This window comes from Oryctolagus cuniculus, chromosome 10 (genome assembly GCF_964237555.1).
Source record: "Oryctolagus cuniculus chromosome 10, mOryCun1.1, whole genome shotgun sequence".
NCBI classification, from domain to species: domain Eukaryota; kingdom Metazoa; phylum Chordata; class Mammalia; order Lagomorpha; family Leporidae; genus Oryctolagus; species Oryctolagus cuniculus.
This window is the reverse complement of record NC_091441.1, coordinates 120,001,643-120,015,237: the sequence shown is the minus strand read 5'-3', so window position 1 is coordinate 120,015,237 and position 13,595 is coordinate 120,001,643.

Below are 13,595 nucleotides of genomic sequence, written 5' to 3'. Positions count from 1 at the left end.
TGGCCACAGCAGAGAGCTGGCCTGGAAGAGGGGCAACTGGGACAGAAGCCAGCGCCCCAACCGGGACTAGAACCCTGTGTGCCGGTGCCGCAAGGCGGAGGATTAGCCTAGTGAGCCGCGGCGCCGGCCTGTCCTCTTTATTTTTTTAGACCCTTGTCGCATGTGTCCCATGGCCTCGGTCACGTGTGGGCGTGTGGCAGTCTCCGGCCACACCAGGCTGCCGCCGTGTTTCTGGGACTGCAGGCCGTGGAAGCACACACAGCCATGCGCAGGCATCCTCTTTACTGGCCGCGCCTGCTTTGTGCTGCAGAGGCAGTGTTACCTGACTGCTGTAAAGGCCGAGGAACCCCTGAGGCACTTACAGTCTGGCTTTCAACCCCTGGTGTCAAGGTGAATCTGTCAACTGTGGCAAGGACAGGTTTCAGGCTCTTATCCAGACCTCTGATATCAGTGCCTTTGTTTTAACAAAATCCCTGGTTGACGCGTGTGAGGTTTGAACAGCCTGTGATTGAGGCTGAGGTCTGGGACTTTGTAGATCGCGTAGATACACGCTGTATGACTGAATGACTAGATCGATATGCAGCCACTGACCTCACTCGGTAGCGTGTGTGATGTGCCTTGGTGGGATCTTGAAAAGTTGCTCAAGAAATGACTCTTGTTCTCAAGGAGTTTGGAGTTTGTTTAGGGCTGAAGAAGTAGCAGGTGTGAAACCATTAGACAAGACGGTGACAGCACCAGATCCTCTCCGCTTGTAGTTTACAGATGGCAGGCGGTGGAGCGGCACTCAGGTAGGAATCCGAACCGGAGAGGAAAATGCATCTGACAGGAATGGATTTGTCTGATTAGTTGTGCTGTCTCAGACATGGTTCATAAACACAAAATTGAGGAGTGAAGCATCCCTCCGTTGATCCAAGGGCTCTTTGAATTACAAAGAACGTGCTCAGACAAATGGCTCCAAGACTCTTCCCAAAGCAGATAAATGCAGGAACACATGCGTTTTTATGGCCAGTAAATTAGGCTGTAAATCACGGAACAAAAGATAGAACTGAACATTCCAGCCGTTAAAATGTGACAAGAAATACCTGAACCGCCTCTGGTGAGATAATTGATAATGGCACGGTGAATTAAATATCTACGGGAGAATTCACTGTGGCAAATCTCATCTTTTTCCATGTTAAATGCTAATTTTGTAAGAATGAAGCAATTACAAAGTCGCAGTCCTGCCACCTTTTGTTTTTGCTGTTGTTTGTAAGTACTTTATTTAGTGGTTTCATACAGAAATTTTTACTCTTCGAGTAGATAGAATTTCATAGAATTTCTCAGAAAGCTCCAATGAACTTGTAAATCTTTGATCAACACAGTTAATAATTTTCAAGGAAAACAGAGCGGGTAATCTCTCCATAAAGGAGCCATCACCACCTATCTACTTGTTTTGCGTTTGTTTAAGGATGTGATGATGTCTTTCTCCATTTAGAGTCTCAAGAGCAAAGTCCTCTGAGGTCTTTGGCCCCTAATTGGCATTTGGAATTCAGAAAAAAGCCAACAAGACAGAACCAAAAAACTCTTACGGTCCTGGTGGTTTCAGGAGGCTGTGGATGTTGAGCGGAACTGGACTTGGAGGCCCCCAGGTGTTTGACTCCTCGACTTCTGGGTCCTAAAACATAACTTCCCAACATTCTCAAGGGCACTTTCTATCTAGTTTTATGTATTGTGAAAACAACAGCGTTGAGGCAACAAGGAAAAGGGGTGAGTCAACAGTTTGTAAATTTAGAGGAGCTTTTTATGGTGTGGGTAATAAAGTCAGGTCTGAGTGCGGTGATGTCAACAGGTTATGGCTGTGCCAGCATCTCTAGGCAGGGCTCACTGTGTGTGTGTGTGTGTGTGCGCGCGCACGCGTCTCTGTGCACACATCCGTGTCTGTTTCCAAGGTTGGGATTGAAATGGTGGCCTGAGACTCCTTTTTAAAAAATTGTTTGTTTATTTTCACCTACTTGAAAGGCAGATCAAAAGAGACAGACACACAGAGGGAAACAAATGCCTGCAACAGCTAATGCTAGCGCAAGTTAAAGCCAGGATCCTGGAACACCATCGGAGTCTCCACGTGGTTGGGAGGGTCCAGCCACTTCAGGCAACACCTGCTGACCCCAAGGCACACATGAGCAAGAAGCTGGATCATAGCAGGGCACCCAGTGTCAGAATTCACACCTGGTTATGAGCACAAGAGGGAGCTTCGCTCCTGCACCAGACGCCCACCCCATTCGCTGTCACGGTTTTGGCGCCACTGTTGCTCTCAGAGCATTAGGCCCCAGTTTGAGCCAGGACTCCAGTCTGTGATGAAGTGGGGTGCTGGCACTGCAGGTGGGGGTAACATGCTGTGCTACAACACTGGTCCTGATTTTGTGTTTTCAAAGCTGGCTTTCCACCAGCACCACTTCACGGTGAGGATCTCGGCCTCATAGCCCTCCCTCCAGCTGCTCCCCCACCCCAGGAGGTTTGTCATTCTGGGTGGGGCCTGGAACCTCTGTCTCAGCATTCCCAGGGTGCCCTTCCCTGCAGAAGAGTTTGGGAATCCCTGCATTAGGTGATATCCGTGTTCCCTTCCATCGATGAGTGGTTCAAAATCGCTTGATTGCAGTGAGACAGGCAGGTCTGACGACTGGATTGTTATGTAGAATTTCATGTTATGTTGAGTTCTGTCCTTTACCATTTTCTCTATATAAGTGTTATTTGTAGAATAATTTAATTTTCTGCTATTCAATACCATTTCTGTAGTTTAGATGTTGTCCGATGTTCTTATTTGTCACTGCAGAAATTAAAGAGTCGGTGGGGCCTGGTCACTGACTGCAGAGCGCCCAGGGGCCTGTGCCTTCTGTGCTGTGCTGCATTGCTCCCTGGAGTGTTCTCTGGGTGTGTGCTCCTCACACTGCTCTGGGCACCTGGGCTGTAGCTGCTCATGAAACAGACCCACATTCCTGCCTGTGTCCAGCTTCCCTTCTGGTGAGCTTCACTCCCCCGCTCAGAGTCTGTTCCCAGAGGATGGGCACTGCCCTCTGCCACCAAGGCCCCCGGGTGATGCCCTACTAGCTGGCTTTTGCTATGAGCTACCTTTTTTTTTTTAATTATAAAATTTTAGTAAAGTAAAGATGCTGGATTTTATGTATTTCATAGGCACAGTTCTAAGAAGACAATCACACTTCCCTCCACCCCACAATCCTCCTTCCTTCTTTTCTTTTTTTTCCCTTTAATTCTTGCAATAACATACTTTCAATTTACTTTATATCACAGGCTTAATGCAGCACTAACCAAAAAGCTCAACAGGTAAAAAGTAGGAGGACATTGTTCCACAGGAATACAGACAAGGTCTATAAAAAAATCATTAAATCGTAAGATGCAATTTTCATTCTTATACATTATTTGTATTCTGTATTAGCACAAATCTGAGAAAATGTATGGAACTTGTCTTTTCGGGCCTGGCTTAGTTCACTAAGCACAGTGGTCTCCAGTCACAGTTCGCAACAGCTGTTCTCCCAGTTTTCAGCCGACTTCGTTTTCCCACGTCTGTCCGTGAGCTCTCTGCGCACCTTGCCAAGTCTGGATCTGTTCGTGGGGCTTTGCCTCGGCTGCTGTTCCAGGGGAGCTCTGTCTCCATTAAGTCTGTAGCTGCCGAATAAAGTAACCAGTCACATTTTTCTTTTCTTTTCTTTTCTTTTCTTTTCTTTTCTTTTCTTTTCTTTTCTTTTCTTTTCTTTTCTTTTCTTTTCTTTTCTTTTCTTTTCTTTTCTTTTCTTTTCTTTCTTCTTTCTTTCTTTCTTTCTTTCTTTCTTTCTTTCTTTCTTTCTTTCTTTCTTTCTTTCTTTCTTTCTTTCTTTCTTTCTTTCTTTCTTTCTTTCTTTCTTTCTTTCTTTCTTTCTTTCTTTCTTTCTTTCTTTCTTTCTTTCTTTCTTTCTTTCTTTCTTTCTTTCTTTCTTTCTTTCTTTCTTTCTTTCTTTCTTTCTTTCTTTCTTTCTTTCTTTCTTTCTTTCTTTCTTTCTTTCTTTCTTTCTTTCTTTCTTTCTTTCTTTCTTTCTTTCTTTCTTTCTTTCTTTCTTTCTTTCTTTCTTTCTTTCTTTCTTTCTTTCTTTCTTTCTTTCTTTCTTTCTTTCTTTCTTTCTTTCTTTCTTTCTTTCTTTCTTTCGACAGGCAGAGTGGACAGTGAGAGAGAGAGAGAAAGAGAGAAAGGTCTTCCTTTGTCATTGGATCACCCTCCAATGGCCGCCGCAGCAGGCATGCTGTGGCCGGCGCACCGCGCTGATCCGATGGCAGGAGCCAGGTGCTTCTCCTGGTCTCCCATGGGGTGCAGGGCCCAAGCACTCGGGCCATCCTCCACTGCACTCCCTGGCCACAGCAGAGAGCTGGCCTGGAAGAGGGGCAACCGGGACAGAATCTGGTGCCCCAACCGGGACTAGAACCCGGTGTACCGGCGCCGCAAGGCGAAGGATTAGCCTAGTGAGCCGCGGCGCTGGCCAATCACATTTTCAAATGCTGAGACTCACACGAGATAACACATTGTATACGTGAGTCCTGTCTATGATTATAGGCCAAAGAAAACCCAACTCAACTCAATTTAAGTACAAAGGAGGAAAAGTGTGGCTATGAAGTTTGGCTTCTGTTACCAAGGAATGTGCAAAGAATGCAACCTGGAGTCCTCCTCCCGCTGTCTCTCTGTCGTTTCCCTATACATTGGCTTTCCTATCAGGAGGACTCCTCTCACAGGTCAGTGGAAGGCCCCAGGACCCCAGATTTAGTGATTTGCTAGGACTCACAGTACTAGTGTGCAGCGCCGTGCTGACCAGAGTTATCACTGTGGGAAGATGCAAAGCAAAGCTTGCAAAGGCAAAGGCCTGAAAACCAGTTCTGAGTTTCCAAAAGTCCTCACTGCACTTGGGCTCAAAAGGAGTCCGGCTCCAGCAATGACTTAGGCTGACATGTGACGTGTAGTCTGCTGGGCAAAATTGTTAGGGACTTGTGAGATTGGATGATGGCCTGTGGACGTCCTCTGCTCAAAGTGTACCACGGTCTTCAGCACAACCTGCGCTGTCGACACAGGTGCGTGGGGGACAGTGAGCCAGTCTTGGCAATGAGGAGCGGGGAGTCTTCCCAAGTCCAGTGCTGAGGCCCAGCCTGGAAAGCAGGTTTCTCTACCCACGCATTTGCAGCCTTGGGACATTAATGCCTGTCTGTGGGGGGGCGGGGGGGGGGGCACGGTGGCGTTCACGGCTCTGCAGCTGCGAAGCTACTTCAGAGATGTCCAGAGAAAAAAATGAAATCATCAGTTTATTTTAGTGCAAACTTTTTTTTGAGATCTATGCCTAGCTTTTCGTAATACACATCTCATAAGCTTTTTAAAGACATTTCACGTCATCTCCAACCTTGATAGCTATATGTGTCCAGATATATGTGTTTTTCCCCCAAAATTCTGTGTCTCTCTGTGTTGGAGGCTGCCTAGATGTTTCCCAAATCTATTTATTCTCTTTCTTGGGCCCCAGCAAGATGACTTTTGCCAGCCCCTCCCTCCGTGGGTCACATGAAGTAGAATGTGAGGCCCTGGAACGTGAGCAGAACCAGTGTAAGTCGCCCCATGGAAACCAGGGAACCCCGTCCACAGTGTTCTCCACCTTCTTCTCTTTACTGAGAGCTTCATGTCCACGTGAGGACCTTAAAACAAGACTGAGGTTTGGAGCCGGACGGCTAAGGGAGCTCTGCGTCCCTGAACCACTCTGTGGGGAGGAGCCACTCCACAGTCCGGAAGACAGACCCACTGTGGACTTACTGGTGTAAGAAATAAATCTTAGTGCCTTTGAACAATTCTACAGTTGTGAGTTAGTTTGTAAAAGCAGTTATGTAGCTCATCCTCATCTGGTGGGTGACCCCTGCGAGTCAGTGGGGAGGGCAAGCAGCCCTAAAACAGTGGTTGTTCCTGGCATGTGAATGGATACGGGGTGTTTTCATCACTGTCTGGACTTCATTTGTGTGCTCGCATCTGCCCAAGGGCTTGGTCCTTCTCACAGCACCACCTAGGTTGTGTCTGAGTTGGGACAGCAGGGATTTTTCCTAAAGATCCTTGGATTGTGTGAGGGGAGGAGGGATTCAGGGCTGACTGAGCAGGCGCTGTCTCACATGAATTACGCATTCTCTGTGTCTGCTGAGTCTGAGCTGGTTTTACCCTGCAGGCCTCAGCAGCGTGGCGCTCAGTACACGTGTTGAATGCATGAGTGCGTATGAGGAAAGAAACCAGAAATCGGCTCAGAAGCCTTGCCATTTCCTCTGGTGACACATTATTTAAATGAATTTCACTTTTCTCGACTCTCTGCCTCCCTGTGCCCCGTTCAAGCATAACCTACACTGTGCTTTAAACTGAGCGTGGATTTCATGACTCAAGTCCTTTGCAGCTCACTTAGGCTCCTGCTGCCTCTCTAAATATTGAAGTCTTCAGGGTCCGTGAAGATAAGGAATGAACACGTACACGGGAAACAACCATGACGGAAAATTATTTACATTGAGAAACCAAGCCAGTGTAGAACCACTGGCTAAGATAAATGTTCTGGCAATTTGTGGATTAAACGCTAAAACGTATTACCTTTGATGTGTACAGAGAGGATAATGACAGTCATCGAGAATGTAGTACAAAAGGTAAGCAGGGTGAACATGCTGTCCTTAATTGTGGGGTGTGCGTGTGTGCGTGCACGTGTGCGTAGCTACATTGTTCAAGGACAGCTGGGAGTTAGTGCAAGCTCAGTCTACTTCCAGAATTATTCTGATCTCCCTAGTACCTGACACTAACTCTGTCAGGATCATATAACATACTTTTTCACTCTTGTCTCCTGCAAGTTTTCCAGTTACTATTATACATAATCAGATATTCAGGAATCCTCTCCCAATTGTATCTCTTCTTGTTTTATCCCCTCACTCCAAATCCAGAGGAGGGCCCCAGCTATTCGTGGCTTTGTCTTTGTCGCTAGAGTGCACACGAAGAGGACCTCTTCCTGAAATACCCCCTCTACACTGACAGGGCAGGAGTGGATATTTCAGTTTTCACAGTGAAGCCTCTCTAATGTAAACAGAGCAGGTAAAAGTGGGATGTATGGGGGCGTGGATCTAGCCTGGCAGTTGAGACGCCAGCTAAGTGCTCATATTCCTCACTGGAGTCCCTGGTTTGAATGCCTGCTACAGCTCTGTGTTCCGGCTTCCTGCAGTGCAGACCCTGGGGGCTGCAGTGACGGCTCAGCTGACTGGGTGCCCACCCTCCAGCTGGGCAATCTGGACTGAGCGCCTGGCTCCCACCTTTGGTGCTCTCCGTGTGAACATCTGGGAGGCGAACCAGCCACTGAGAGCTCTGCCTGCCTGCCTGTCTGTCTCTCAAATAATCAAGTCAATACATGCTTTTATAGACAGGACTAATGGGTTTGTTATGAGCAATTACATAGAAAGCCTACAGAATGGTGCCTGACACAGTGGAAGTAGGAAATCATTAGTGATGGCATAGCCCTTACTGTGGGTTGCCCTTACTAACATTGTAAATACGTTAAGATTCCCCAGTCTCTGTCCTTATCTAGGATCAATGATGATGAGATAAGGTGAAAAATCAAGTGCTCTGCCTGCATGGTTTTACACATTTGAGATCACACTGGGTGAAAACAAACATCATGCATTTTACTTAGCTTTTACTGAGAATTTTCTCAAGTCTTCAAAATTAATCTCATGTGAAGGGGCACAGTCCAGCCACAGTGGACACGAGATCCAGTGAGTGCTCTGGATCTTGTCACCTGGAAGATCAGGGTTGATCCATTTCCAGTCCTGTGTTCTTACTCCTGTCCTCAGTGGTCATCAAAACCCAGTGCGTTTTCTCTGCTAGTTCATTTGTCCATCCCCTCAGTGTTCATTGAGACCATACTATGTGCTGGATACCATGGAGGATAGCAAAGGCATCAAATTATAAACAGCGTAGGAAAAAAAAAAGTAGCATCATAAAGGACAACACTTGAGGACATTTTATGACCTTGAGGATGGCAAGGAAGGATGCTTTGGGAGAGGCTGAACTGAGATTTCCAGCGTAAATAGCAACTGGCAAGCAGAGAACACAGGGTGAGCATTTCAGGGCAAGGGTGCAGTGTGTTCAGAGGCTCTAGGGTGAGAAGAAGAACAACTAAGGGAGTGGCAGAAGATCCCAGTAGTGGAATTTAGAGAGTAAGGCGGGAATGAAGACAGTGAGGTGGTACAGGGGAAGGAAGAGTCTTCTTCGTCCTCTAACTCTTTTAACAAACCAAGGGAGGTCTTTGAAGAGTTGGACCAGAGATTGTATGTGTGTAAGACTGCATCAGCAGAGTTCAGAGAACGGAGATAAATTTCCTTTGCATATATGTGGGTCACATTGGGCAGGAAATGATTATTTCCAATATTTAAAAAAATTGCAAGAAACCCTCCACATTTCCTTGAAATGGCTACACAAAACAAAGTACAGGGGCCAGCGCTGTGGCGTAACAAGTAAAGCTGCCGCCTGCAGTGCTGGCATCCCATATGGGCACCGGTTCAAGACCTGGCTGCTCCTCTTCCAATCCAGCTCTCTGCTATGGCCTGGGAAAGCAGTGGAAGATGGCCTAAGTCCTTGTGTCCCTGCACCCATGTGGGAGACCTGGGAGAAGCTCCTGGCTCCTGGCTCCTGGCTCCTGGCTTCGGATCGGCATAGCTCCGGCCCTTGCGGCCATCTGCGGAGTGAACCAGCAGATGGAAGACCTCAAGACCTCTCTGTCTCTGTCTCTGTCTCTCTCTCTCTCTCTCTCTCTCTCTGTAACTCTGTCTTTCAAATAAATAAAATAAATCTTAAAAAAAAAAAAAAAAACAAAGTACAAGACAAAATGCTGGGTTAGTGAGGGACATACGGGATCAGAATCCTTGGCCTCTTAATGTTGTCTTTGATGGGTCTTAGAAAAGAAAATTAGCAATGTTCAATGGATCTGCATAGAGAAACCTTGCCATGTGTGGGGAGCAACTGGGAGCAACTCGGACTAGACTAAGTTACTGGAATTAAGACTTATTCTATGCGTCTGCTCTCCCACAATATGGTGCTGGGAGAGAAGGAAACAGCTTCTACACAGCTGCCTCCAGTTCAACCAATAAGCAGCAGGACCTGCTCCTGATTGGAGGAGAGCAGCGTACTCGGCGTGTGGGTAGCAGAGTTGGGATTGGTGGAAGAGGACTATAAAGGAGGAGAGAGACAACATGCACGAGGAACATCTAAGAGGAACACCTGTGCAGCCCCCGAGAGAGCCGGCCGATGGTATGCCGCTCCCCCGCGGAAGTGGGGAAAGTGGCAGGGGGAGCCGCCCCTCCACGGAGGTGGAAGGGACAGTAGCCAACCCGGGAAGGGCCGAGCAGACGAAAGAACAGCGCAGGGTCCTGTGTCGTTCCTCCACGAAGAGGGGGAGCGACAGCCATGGGAGGTGACATTTGAAAGAATGGAAGGGTGTAGCTAAATGGGATACTCAGCGACAGAGGTTAGGAATCCCCTGCCCATACTGGGACTCCACTTGGGAAGAACGCTGACATACAGTAGGGTGGAGGGGTCGTTGAGTGTGTAAAGAAGGTCATCTAGTAGAAGGAAAGAATGAGAGCTCCCCAGTGTCCCCAGCAGTTCCCCAGTGCCTGAGGATTTCACACGTGGCTGGATCTCATCTGGCCAAACCAGTGCAGAGAAGACTCATTAGATGGGCGTTGTGGGGGTGTCTCAGAGATGATCAGGAGGGACTCTCTCTTTTTGGGGTTCCTGATGAAAGGTGCATCTTGTCATCCAGATGTTTGCTTTCGGCTGTGGGTGGAAGGGCCTTAGGAGGGGCTAAGCTGGTTTGTGTGGGCTCCTCTGGCAGGTGCGGGCTAAGGTGGTTTGTGTGGGCTCCTCCGGCAGGTGCGGGCTAAGGTGGTTTGTGTGGGCTCCTCCGGCAGGTGTGGGCTAAGCTGGTTTGTGTGGGCTCCTCTGGCAGGTGTGGGCTAAGCTGGTTTGTGTGGGCTCCTCTGGCAGGTGCGGGCTCTTTCAAACTTTGGGCAGGGTTGGGCTGGTTTTGAGGAAGAATGCAGGGTGTTGGGAAGTTTCTCAGTGGAGTAGGCATGGGGAGTGGGATGAGATCTTCTCTCAGTCGTGTAGGCAGGGAACCTAAAAGCAGATCTAAAACTTTCGTTCTTGCTCCATCAGTCCCGACTCTGAGGATAGGAAGGGAGAAGGGGCATTGTGCCTTCCCTTATGCTACTCCCTGCTGAAGGGGGGTGGTGTGTGTGGTGTTTTATACTTTGGATCCTATTGATTGGAGAAAGAGAGCAGCCTTGTGATGTTCCTCTGTGATAGCTCAGGATATAGCAGTCATTCATTCCTGCAAGAAGCTTTGAAACACGTTAATCATGGTAGGAATAAGAGCACTGTGGTTATGAGAAGAAAAGGAGACAGTGGTGACTTATTCTTGTCTCGTGGCAAATATTTGTTACAATGAGCTTCCATCCCGTTTTGTTTAGTGTGTGTGTGCTGACAAGGAGCCGCGTGATGGAGTTTGTATAGTCTGCTTCAAGCCCAGGCTCCCTCATTCCCTGTCTCTGATCATGGAAACCCTGGCTGACGACAGGGGTTAGAGCAAAAACCCTGGGGGAAAAACCTCACTGGCTTCTTCTAACTGAGTCTGGGCAAAGTAAGGACCAAGGTCAAGACAGGGTTCCAGCAGGAGGTGGCCTCTTGAGGGCTAGCTCAGAGAAACCGGTTCTACCTGAGGTTTTGTGTGCGTGGCCATCCAGGATTTCATTGCTTCACGTCTGGAGGAAATAGATCTAACCAGCGGATGAACAAAGGTCTAACACAGTCATCGTTAGAAGACCCAAGCAGGACACTCTCCAAACCAGGGGCAAGTTCCTGGCGGTCCCCCTGCTCTAGGGAATCTTGTTTCTGCAACCAGCCAGGGACTTCTGGTGTCCCTGCAGAAGCTGGGAGACAGTAGGCAAAACTGAGAGTAACCCTCAACATGTTGTTAGTGTATATTACGATAGGGTTTATTTGGTATAGAGGCGATACAGATTGTTTCTAATTCTCCATGCAGATGGAGTAGGACTTTGCCTTATTTGCCTGTAAGTGCTGTGTTTCTGCAATGGAGACGGATTGAAGTGGATTTCATGCCCTAAGGTTCATGGAACGTCACTGAGGTGTCACAAGCCAAGTCTGGGGTCACTGTGCCAGCGACCCCAGCTCGGGGGGTTCTTCTGAATCCCGGAGCGACAGTTTTGCTGAGAAGCTCTGAGTGCTGGGCAGACAACAAAGCACAGGTTTGTTTCTTTACCTGACGCGGAAGATGTCTGAGTTAAGATGCATGAAGAGTGAACTGAAATAAATTATGTGTCCAAAGGCAATATTGATTTTTCTCCTCTGAAAAGCTCTGTTCTAACATCAGTTTAGACAAAAGAGCAAATGAGGGAGACCAGGAAAATACAGTGGCTTTGAAGCTATAAATTTATCCAACTCTTATGCTGTAGATTACAGAGCGTTTGCTCCTTTATTTTTTCTTGAGTTAGTTCTGTCTTCACTATTATTTCATTTTTTTAAAAAACATGAGAAAATCTAGGCTTTGGTTTGTATATGCTGAAATTGAATTAAATTTATTTTTAAAATCTTTTACCTATTCATTGTTATTTATTTGAAAGGCAGAAAGCAGAGCCTCTCTTGACTGTTTCGCTCCCCAGGTACCCTCAACAGTGGGAGCAAGGCCAGGCTGAAGTCAAGAGCTGGGGACCCTGCCCCGGTCTCACCTGAGTAGCGGCGACTCAGGGACTCGAACCAGCCCTGCTGCCTCCACTGGAGTGCATTAGCAGGAAGCTGGAGTTAGCAGGGAGCCAGGATTGGAATCCAGGCGCTTGATAAGGGCTATGACATCCAGAGCAGCCCTCTTCATCGCCGTGCCCCACCCGTGTTTATTTTTAATTTACACTCTTATCAGCACTTTGTGTTCATTCTTCTTCCTTTTTAAAGTAGTCTACCAGGAGCTGGTGCTGTGGTGAAGCAGGTAAAGCCTCTGCCTGCAGTGCTGGCATCTCATATGGACGCCGGTTCACATCCCAGCTGCTCCACTTACCATCCCGCTCTCTGCTGTGGCCTGGGAAAGCAGTGGAAGATGGCCCAGGTCCTTGGGCCCTTGTGCCCGCTTGGGAGACCCAGAAGAAGCTCCTGTCTATGGATCAGCCCAGCTCCGGCTGTTGCAGCCATTTAGGGAGTAAACCAGCAAATAGAAGACCTGCCCCCCCCCCCTTTTCAAATAAATTAATAAATATATTCTTAAAGAAAAGTAATTGATCAACACAGACACCCTGTTATAAAGACAACACTCTGGTAATTTTGTAAAGAAAATGTAAACAGTATTCTTACCTTCAGAAAATTTACAAGCTGGACATTACAAGTTCATTGTTTCTGAGTAGATTTTCTATAAATCCCCAGGTCTAAGCAGAGTCCTCTGTATCTATGCAGTAAGGGGTGTTCTGGGAAGTGTGTAACATCTGACTCTCAGGAAAAAGAGGAATAAACACCAGGAAATAAACATGGACTTGTGGGATTTGTGGGTTTCCAGGCCTTAAAGAGCCCCTTGCACCATTAGGAATGACTTCAAGAGCATAAGGAGCAGAAAAGCGAGTAATAAGAGGTAATGCGTTCTGAATATTTGTTACTTTTATTTTAAATGTAATTTATTTAACTTTAAATTTGTGCAGCATATTTTTAACTGGGAGCAGCTCAATTTATTATTACTTTTGAAGGAGGCAAAAGGAGAGAGAGAGAGAGCAGAGAGAATGAGAGAGACAGAGATGGAAACAGCTCCTGTGTGTTAGTTTATTCCACACATTCCTGCAGTGGCTGGGTGAGGGTTGCGGCTGACGTCAGGAACCAGGAACTCCTCTCCATCTCCCATGAGGAGGGGTGAACCCAGTTACTTGAGCTGCCGCCTCCATGGGCCTGCAAAGGCAGGAAACCAAAGTCAGGAGTAGAGCCTGGTATTTACTCTGGGCTCTGCAGTGCAGGACATGGTATCTTAACTGCTGTGCTAAACGGCCACGCCAGTGAACTGAGTTTTTTAATGATTATATTTGAAGTCTGGTTTGCTCTGTTCCTGAAACTTGTTCTCAGGGACTCCTGTGAGTTGTTCCACACTGCTCTTTCCTCTTCTTAGACACCAGGACAAGTGGACTAAGTGAAGGTCTCATTGAGAGACATGGAAATGAAGCAAAACAAGGAGGGAGCCATCTGAGGCTCTAAGCATCAGCAGACCAGGCAGTGCGTCTGTCCTTGAGGGACAGAAGGAGGGACGGGAGTGTGTTTGGAAGTGTCCTGGTCTGCTCTGCGTCTGAGGATAGTTTGCAAGGCCATCCTGGAGTACTGGAGCCAAAGCTGGCCATTGGAGGGCTTCATGTTGGAGGGAGAGGCCTAGCCTCCTGTTCTTGCCCTGAGTGGTCTTCCCTGTGAGCATCCCATGGGGGCCGTGGCTCAGGGACAAGGTCAGGGAGGATTTTAGAGGCGAGCTAGTGGAGCTTCCTAGAGGGGCTCCAGG